We start from the raw sequence: 9,776 nt of genomic DNA, 5'->3' as shown, positions 1-9,776 counted from the left end.
AAAGAAGAGGAAAAAGAGATCATTTTTACCTCTTGCATCAAGGTCCAATTCTGGCAGCCTTTGCCGGAAATTGGCCGGAAAGCCCACGATCACCGTTGCTTAGATGTGAAATTGAGGAAATTTGGCAAAGAATTTGGAGAAGCAAACTTGGGAGTTGGAAAGAGGACGACAAGAGGATTCTAGAGGTATAATTAGACGGTCGTTGGTGACGGCTGGACAATGGCCTTGTTGCATGAAAGAGGAGGGAGAGGAGGAGGGAGGAAGAATGGAAGATTGCTGAGGAGGACAAGGAGTAGAATTTAAGAGGGGGGAGAGAGAGGAAAGGCGTGAACTAATAATGTAAAGGAATTGAGAATGGGAAAAAGTAAAAGCAATGAACACGAAAACCTACTTTTAATTTCAATATATTACATCGGAGAGCACGAAAACTTTTATTGCGCTTTCGTAAATTAATAAACAAATCTCATTTCTGACATTTAAAGGTGACACATGCAAGTAGGCACAAATACATTTCATTTTCGGCACAAACCACTGTTCCTTTTTCTTAGAGAGCACATATAAAATAGTTTTGTGTTCAATGATACTCAAAATGCACAGATATGTATTTGTGCTCAATGAAATTGAAAAGGACACAAATCAATTGTGTTCTTAGCCCACTTTTCTTGTAGTGAACTTGGATAAGTCTTTGGGTTTCTCATATTTTCTTTGTCAAATTAATGTTTTGTTCTCAAATTATAATTTCTATCAAAATTGCATAAAATGCATTAAACCCAACTAAATTATGACCAAAAATTAAGAAAAGGAGATACAAAACATATGTAAAATATCAACCTAACAATAGGCCAATTGGTTTTGTAATTAGGATCGAAGAAGTTAATTGGTTTTTTTTTTTTTTTAATGGCTCCATTAATTGTCCAGCAAGGCACTATGTTTAATCATATATTCTGATTATGAAGAACACAATTCATGAGTCCACTGATCTTGATGCAACAAAATTCTGTTCCATTTACTTTTGTGCTCCGCACGATTTATCAAGTTTCACTTGAATGTGTGGAGCTAAACATTTGGTCCTTTTGTTTTATGGAAGTTTGTACAACATCTTTTAAGCTTCCACATGAATCACATGTATATAAATAGTATTGTATATCATATATATTTAGAACTTTCTACATGTTTTATAATGTTTCAAACCTCGCATCATCATGCGGATGCCCTCGTTAGTAAAACATATGTCAGAATGACAAATCATGATAAGTCACTACATTAAAATTTATTAATAAAGTAATAATCAATTTTAACATGTTAGTGTTAAGTATGACCACTGTTTAGAGACTAATCAAACCTATATTGTCTTCACACCAAAGATAAGTGTGTGGCATAAGTGTCCAATATTTTACTGTACATGTGGAAAAATTGCATGTTTTACAAGTAGCAAACCCATTCCTAATTTTTCTTTTTAATTTATTATTGTTAAGGGAAGGGGGATAATTTTCTTGTTTGCATGTCCTACAAGTCGCAAACCCAGCATAGATTTAGTTTTTTTCAAAGTAGAGGAGAGTTTGAAATTATTACAATAATTTAAGAGGGAAGATTCGAACTATCACATATATGTAGAAATGCAACGGATAAGGATTGTCTACACTTCCACTTCCGGTGCCCTCCCGTGCAGTCCTGTTTGTGTGGTCACGGTTAAGCTATGTCAACATTTTATATTACTATTCATTTTTGTCTTATTATCTCTATAAAAAAAACAATATAAAATGTTGACGTGGCTTAACCGTGATTACACAAAACAAAAGGATACGGGAGGGCACTGAAAGTGGGAGGGCAGACAATCCTTGTCCAAATTCAACACCCTGTCTATATAGCCGGTTGCAACTGCATGTTTCTATTGCTTGCGTGGTCTGCACTAGCTACAATTGGAAATCTGTAGGGGTTATGTATTAATTGGCATGTTTCCCCCGAGCCAATAGTTGATACGTTTGGTTTCTAAACCTATCCTATTCTTATCCATGGGGTTATGTATTAATTGGCATGTTTCCCCCGAGCCAATAGTTGATACGTTTGGTTTCTAAACCTATCCTATTCTTATCCATCATTCAACTCACCTTCATCATTGGATTAACCCAAGTGGTTGGCACTGCGTATATATATTAATTTATAAAGAGGTATTTGCCGATTTCCTCCCAAACTTGTAAGAAGTTGCTAATTTTCCCCATGAATTTTAATTTTAGCCAATTATCCTTCAACTTTTATTATTAGCCAATTTCTTCTGGGGTTAAATTTTGGAATTTTCTATTCAATTATTTTTTATCTATTTGGGTCACATGGTAGATCTTTGAGGGCAATAAAATAGTTTTATCCCTAGTGGATAGCATATTGCTTTTTCCTTCTTCTTTCGCTAGTTGGCTCCAACATAGTTTTATCTTTCGCTAGTTGGCTTTGACTTTCTGTTTGAATTAGCCATGAGAGTCCAATTAGTAGCTACAAAGTATTGGCTAAGTGCCCAATTTTCTAAAACACAATTACCTTTTTTACCTCGTACAATTGCCATATGTTGTTCGGGTGACCAAAATAGATGGAAATTAAATTGGATGAAAATTTTCAAAATAACACCAGAGGGAAAAATGGTAGCTCTATACAACGTTGAGGGGAGGAAGTCGACAAATAGGTCATTTATTAAAGGTTACTATATTCCTAGGTATAATATATTACTTGAAGAGATATGCTTAGGAGAGTTTCTATCAATTCACTGTTTAACGTCGATTCATGTATTAACATTATAAAATATTGTGCCAAAAATATGAGTAGCAGAGAGTCCATAGAAATTTCTACCAAAATATTTTTTATATAAGATACTTAGCATAAATTGGTGATGCAAAACGTTAAAAAAAATAAGAACTAATTCATTGGAATTCAAAAGAGTACTAAATTTACAATATTTTCATAAAATTTAGTTCATGGAAAGTTTAAAATTATTCAAAAAAAAAAAAAAAAAAAAAAAGACATTGAATGCATGCGTTGACATTAAATAGAGTCTAGGGACTAAAATTAATTTTTAATCTTGTGTACAAGATTAAAAATTAATTTTAGTCTAAGCCCATTGTAAGGTTTAGCCCACTCTCTCACCCCCTTAGTGTAGATACTGTCGTTTGTTAAAAAAAAAAAAAAAAAAAAAATCTTATATAAGACATTTTTCTAAATTTTATCTTATTTAAAGATTAAAATCTAATTTTCTCTATTTATCTTATCTTGTTAGTTAGTTTCCAAATCAATGACCTTTTGTTAGTAAAAACATCTCACCCTTGTCTTTGCAAGTTCTAGCAAGCATCCTTGTCCCACGTACATGCTAGGGTCCACCTCTGTTAAAGAAAATATGAGCGAGTGTGCTTAAATAGAATTATTGATATGTAAAAAGTGCCGACAAGCAAGTATATCATATGCATACATACATTGTTGATGTAGTTGTGTGTACTATCCTCCTTTTATATAGAGATTAATTGGGAAATGTTGTGACTAATTGGGTAATGTATGAAAATAATTAACGATTTATATCTAAGTGGATTTTGCATGACTGGAACAAATAAAAAAAATGTGAAGATATTGAAGAAGTGTAGAGAAGCAATATTTTAAGCAAAAACAAGGGAGGGAATAAGAAGATTATCATCATAGACATAGTTGTTGGGTATGTCTATTAACAAGAAGATGGTGGATGAGAAATCAGTTGACAACTAGCTCAGGTTTGATATGCTAATGATGTCTACCATCACTGGCAAAGAGCGTAGCGAATCAGAATGGAAAAAGATATTTTTGATTATTGGGTTCACTCATTATAACATCACTTATACGCTTGGTTTGAGATTTCTTATTGAAGTTTACCATTGAAATAAATCTTCCTACTATTGTTGTATCAATAAAATTATGTGGACACAAACTCTAGCTAAGATTGGTGGCCCTACTATTATATTCCATATGTACTAGATTACAGAGTGTATCAGCCAGTGTCAATTTTATGTGACAAGTAAATAAGATGTGAAGTGTGTTTGTATAAATGCATTAATTTTGTGTGTTCAAATAATATCACTTAATTAATAATGATATTGTATGCGCTATTTCCATGTAATATGCAAAGAACAAGACTTTGTTGTTGAAATTTCAGCAGAAGGTTCTGTTTACACCCAATTCAGAATGTACACGTGTTCAAATTTTAATTAAAAAAATCAAAACTTGGACACGTGTCATCAGAAATTCCTGCTGAACATTGGGTGTAAGCAGAAATTCCTGCTGAAATGTTCAGCAGGAAGTTAATTCCATATGCAAATTATACAACCAACGAGATGAATTGTCTTTTTTATCCATTTCTTTAGGCGACGATGACTGTGATGGCTTTGGAGAGGGGAATTCTGGGCCCAAAATTGACATGGTTGAGGAGCAGATGAGGGATTGCTTCATCAAGAACAAGCGGCCCAAAAGGCGACTTTCTCCTTCTGCGGCCGCCCTGGCGGAGGAGAGGCGGCTTAACGGTGATGGGTTTTTGGGGAGTGTGAAGAGTTTTGACCCTCAGGGCTCAAAGGAGAGGGCTTTGGAGCTTGTGTACCAGTTTCATGGGTGAGTTGGGTGGAAACAGAGCAAAACAGAGGAGTTGTGTTGCATTTTGCACTGCGATGAATCCGACGATTCGCAAGGACATGAATACAGTGAGTTTTTTGTTGTATTGTTTTTTCTAATTTATGGTTTTGTTTATGTCATGGAATGGAAATGTATGACATTGTGGGCTTGATGATTAAGGGTTTTGTTTGTGTTGAATGAGAAAATTGGTCTTCTTGTTCATATCTGTGCAAAAAATTTAATTGGGGGTAACCTTCTTGCGGGTCTTATAACAAACACGACGACACGAGTGATAATATTTTTTGTCAACTTCATAATATTACAGCATTATGCATTGCAAACCATAATTATCAGTCAAGCAAATTGCTAGAAACAAGTTCGCGAACGAGTTCTTCTATTTCTAGGAACAGTATTTGGAAATTTTCCAGCTTGCTGTATATATTGTTGTGTTCACGATTGAGTGAAATATGGTGCAAGCCTGCAGCTCATGTGCTAGAGAAGGCTTGCTATCTATATTGTTATAAACTCAAACTATGCAAACGAGATCATCCCTGGATAGCTCTTCTGGTCTTGACTGCCAACCAATCGCAACAATAAATTAGCAGAACATACTTGAGTCTTTACCAACATTTCCCCAAGCATTTTCAATCATCATCGGAGTGCATTTGTGCTGAACCGCAACATCTTGGATATCCGATTAAGTGCAGAATGAATTGTGTCAATACCTTAATCCCTAATTGATCATGCTATATATCATCTACACATGGGAAAGAATCCAAATGATAACTCATGTATTGTTGGAGAATGACTACTCAAACCCTAGTCCTTACTACTGTGTGCTAGATGCCTGATAAGGTTGAGATTGCAATAGTTCTTCCCCTCGTTTTGTGTCAGGAACAGTTTTATTTTACTTTTTGGCCGTCAAATTGTTTCCTATCTTTTTTGCCAATGAATCTTGCGTGGAAATCGAACAATCATCGAAGAGAAGCCTTCAGTGAGGAAATTGGGGGTTAAGTGTGGAGATTGCTTCAGCTTAAACTTAACAATAGAAGCATCAACCTCTACCAGAAGAAAAAAATTCAGTTCAATCTCTAGTACTAGTGGTTCATCAATAATTATTAAAGTTTTGACTGAATTGTTCTGTGATGTTGTCAGCCCATTCAAACGAAAGAATTGTTAGACTTTCTTCCCTTGTTTTAACTGAATTGAATTCCTCTCTTCTGTTATAAGAAACAAAAAACATACACAATGGTAATTCTCCTTGTTTCCCCCTCTCTTCATAAAAATTTCAAGGCTTCTTTCATATCCTTAGGGGGGCATCAGTACAACCGATAAGCGTATATCCTCTTTCCTCGAACAAGGTAACCATCCCAGCCTTACTGTATCTATCACCGTCTTCATTTGACTAATATGTGTACACACACTACTCTTGTTACAGTTACGTTATTAGTCTGATTATTTATGTAAAGAATAGTCTAGCATATAGGCTTTTCTTCAGGTCGTCTCTGCTAAAGCACTTGAAACTATTTTCTAATCTGATGCTGCAGTATCAAGTAAGATTCAGGTAGGGAAGTAGTTGTGTCCAGTAATAAGGTCATTGTAAAGTTTTCGTATGCTAAGCCAGGTTACCATTTATAAACTTGTGTCTTTTAGTTTTGTATTTTGCACTGAAGAAAGAAAGTTTAGTGCCCAGAGCATATGTAGCCAGACCGGACATAAAAGGTCAACCGGACATAAAAGGTCAAGTTCTCTCGGTGCCAGGCACCATGTAGTTATTTGCTAACTTCAACTATAACGGATTTTTGTATTCTTTGGCCTTTCAAAAAATTTCATCATGTAGAACAAGTGTTTGGTTGAAAGACCAATTATATTTCTCATTTTTCATATAGTTTCACCTTGCGGTCAAGGTATGCAATTCAAGCCTTTCAAATTAGAAATTAACACATGGAATAGCTGTGCCCCAGTTGATGAACTACAGGCTCAAGGGTTTTCTACCCCTACTGTTTGAGGAAAGTGAGTAAAACTTTGTTTCTCTGTGTTATATTGTTATATTGTTCTATTCTATCGTTGTGCCCCAGTTGATTAAGCCATGGAAACAGTTTTTAGTGGGAGACTAGTGGTGCTAATGTTACTTACTATCGTTGTGCATGTTCTATTCTATCGATTGTGGAAGCTGATGATCTTCTCTTCATTTCTCTTGACATCATTCCCCAATTCTCTTTTCACTTGCTTCTAATTCTAGTGAAGACTTCAAATTTACAAGTATTATCCCCACATCGTTCATGATAGTTAGTCAAATTCCCGACAACACGAAAGAAAATTTTGGGTTAGGCAGAATTAGGATACTCCTGTCCGAGAATTGGTTCATTTTCATGAATAGATATTCTTGTTTCTGGGAAAGGAAGCGAGATTTCAAATGCCTCACAGAATGTAAATGCCACATATGTCTTCCATGTGGTAAATGAAGTATACAATATCCTTATACAGAGTTATGGTGTTGCAGATTTTAGGCAGACTGGTAACCCTCTCGGTGATCATGAAATAGGGCTATTTAGCATTATTTATGGCTTATTGGGTCATGATGTTCCTGCGTACTTGCAATCTAATCTTTTTGAAAATACCATAGCAGATCCCGAGTTCTGGACCTGGGTAGCCATGGCGCATGCACTCGGTACAGCATATTTTGGAACTGAGAAAGGAATTATGGACAAATCAAACAAGTAGGCTTTGGGGTGTTAGTAGTTTCAAGTGATTCAGCAATATTTAATGTACTTTTAGGGCAGGTATATGTTGGTGGTGGTCAATGTTGGGAGTTCTAGGGCCGTTTTCTGTTGTAAAAATGGTATGCTTAAGTAAGTGTCAGTTGTTTATGACAAGAGAGGTGGTTCTTTCGGGGCATCATGGTTAACAAGGGTGTTCGGTGTTACACACATGAGGAAATATATCGGTTGCGATTCTCATGGGGTTGTGGAGACGATAGATGATGAAATAGAGATCCTTGTGTTGGCATACGGAAGTGATGTCCAACCAAAAAGTTGTGGATTCCGTCATACGAATAAAGATTGTGCATAAAGCAGCAGAGTACCTTACACAAGAGGCACAGAATATGAAGAGCTATGATCGCCATGCTGGTATGTCTTAAATAATTGTAAGATTTTGGTGATTATTGAGTGTAAAATTTTGGTAATGGATGATATTATATTTATTTTAAGGATTTATATGTACTTGAACTCCATAACCTCTTTTACATAACTAAGCCAATCCAGAAATTCCCCAATCCAAAAATTCCTCAAGTTTGATACTCTTACAAAATTAGAAGATGAAGAAATTCTAAACTTAAAACCAATGAGGAGAACATTCTATCCATATAGCAAATTGCAACTGCATGTTTCTATTGCTTGCTTGGTGTGCACTAGCTCCAATCCCAAATGCTTAGAGGATATGATAACATTATATAAATTTGAATATATTTACTTAACCACTTTATTGCCAAGTAAATATGGATGACTGAATTCTACAAGTTTCATGTAACCCCTGCAATGTTTGACATGCTTCCCCTGAATTCTACAGGTTTTATGTAACCCCTGCAATAATTGACATGTTCCCCGAGCCAATAATTGATACGTTTGGTTAGTCTACACCAAGGGTCTCAAAAAGACAAGGGATATAACCGGGAAATCGCTCAACCAGGGGGGACGGAATCACACTTTGTTTAGACGATTTTTCAATCTTAAATCCAAACTCATCCTCCCACCTCGTTTCATTCATAGTAAACAAAAAAGAATGAACTTAGAAGATGATGTTTTCATTAAAGAGGTAGAAGATGAGCTTCTATACGTAAGAAGTAGAAAATTAAGTTTTCACTGAAGAGATAGATGAATAATTTTATGTGTGGGTCATTTGAACTTGTTGGCACTGTACAATTGAATTTGTCGCCAACGAACTTTTCATTTACATTCGCATAGCTCAGTGGTTTTTTTTATTGAATTTGCAAACCTTTATGGCTATGATTTATATTTAACTTTTGCCTACAATATTATGATTAGTTAGGCTTCTGGTCAATAGTGCAAGTCCCTTGGAGCTGCAATGGTGGATTGGTTCACATCTGTTCATATATTAAGGGTTACTTTAGGAATAATAGTGAGTGAGTAAATAGTATTTTAATTTTTTTAACTTATTATAGTGGGTAGGGTTATAACATAGGTGAGGAAATAAGATAATAGTGTGGGTCTAGCAGCTCTCTACTTTTTCTTTTTCTTCTTCTTTCCAATTTACTAAAGCAAACTACCTTTTTGACCTATACAATTGTCATGTGTTCATATGAGCAAGATAGATGAAAAATTAGATGAAAATGTAAAAATCTAACGCCAAGGTGAAAATTAGATATTAATAAAGTTTTGGAGGGTAATCCACTAAAATTACAATTCAAGGGTGAAATTGACAGCTTCATACAAGTTCAATGCTGGAGAGGCAAATAGACAAATAGGTCATTTATAAAGGGCTAATACAGTCCTCCAGGAAATTAGAATTCCTCACTCTTTTTTACATATTTTTTTATAAAACATTTGTGTCTTTCAAAGATTTTACTAAGACGCTTTGACTAATATCTACCTAAGTATTTTTCATTTACATGTCATTAGTTTGTTTATTTTAGATAAAAGTGGTATTTGTTGGTTTCTCAATTCTCACTTTATCCTTCTAGTTGATGGAGGTGGCTTTTTTTGGCTTTTTAGGATTTATACCTGTTTTTAGGGAGATTAGGCTGTTAACTAAGGAAGGGGATTATCTTTGAATTCCTTCCCCCAAATTCATCCAATCACCTAATCCGGACCCTTAAAATTTGATCTAACGGCCAAAGTTATTATTAACTTTTAAAGAGGCCCCTTATTTGTAGCCGTTGAATCAAATTTCAATGGTCCAAATTGATTGAGTTGGCAGAATAATGTATTTTTTGGTGTCAGGGTTTATTCTTAATAAAGTTACCATTGAAATATAAAAGTTGTTGACAAAAGGAATGAGCTTGGACTGAGATTATATATATACCCATGTCAACTTGAAATGGACCTATCATTTTGAAATGTTCAATTTTTCAAACCTATGCATGCCTTTAGTCTACACGAGGTTCATCAGACAGATAAGACCAAGGCAGCCTACTTCATGAAGCCACA

The 9,776-nt window shown here is 35.1% G+C and overlaps 1 long non-coding RNA gene across 1 annotated transcript; it reads left to right on the top strand.

Moving 5' to 3' along the window:
• The first annotated feature begins 4,344 nt into the window (after nt 1-4,344).
• LOC137719828 (uncharacterized) lies at nt 4,345-8,626 on the top strand. The gene is made up of 3 exons (XR_015964982.1): nt 4,345-6,621; nt 7,238-7,739; nt 8,179-8,626. It is a non-coding gene; the product is annotated as an uncharacterized LOC137719828 (long non-coding RNA).
• Nucleotides 8,627-9,776: the final 1,150 nt, after the last annotated feature.

This window comes from Pyrus communis, chromosome 1 (assembly GCF_041283825.1).
Source record: "Pyrus communis isolate YQ-2024b chromosome 1, ASM4128382v1, whole genome shotgun sequence".
Taxonomy (NCBI): domain Eukaryota; kingdom Viridiplantae; phylum Streptophyta; class Magnoliopsida; order Rosales; family Rosaceae; genus Pyrus; species Pyrus communis.
The sequence above is the reverse complement of the archived record's forward strand: the minus strand, read 5'-3'. Positions and strand labels throughout refer to the sequence as shown.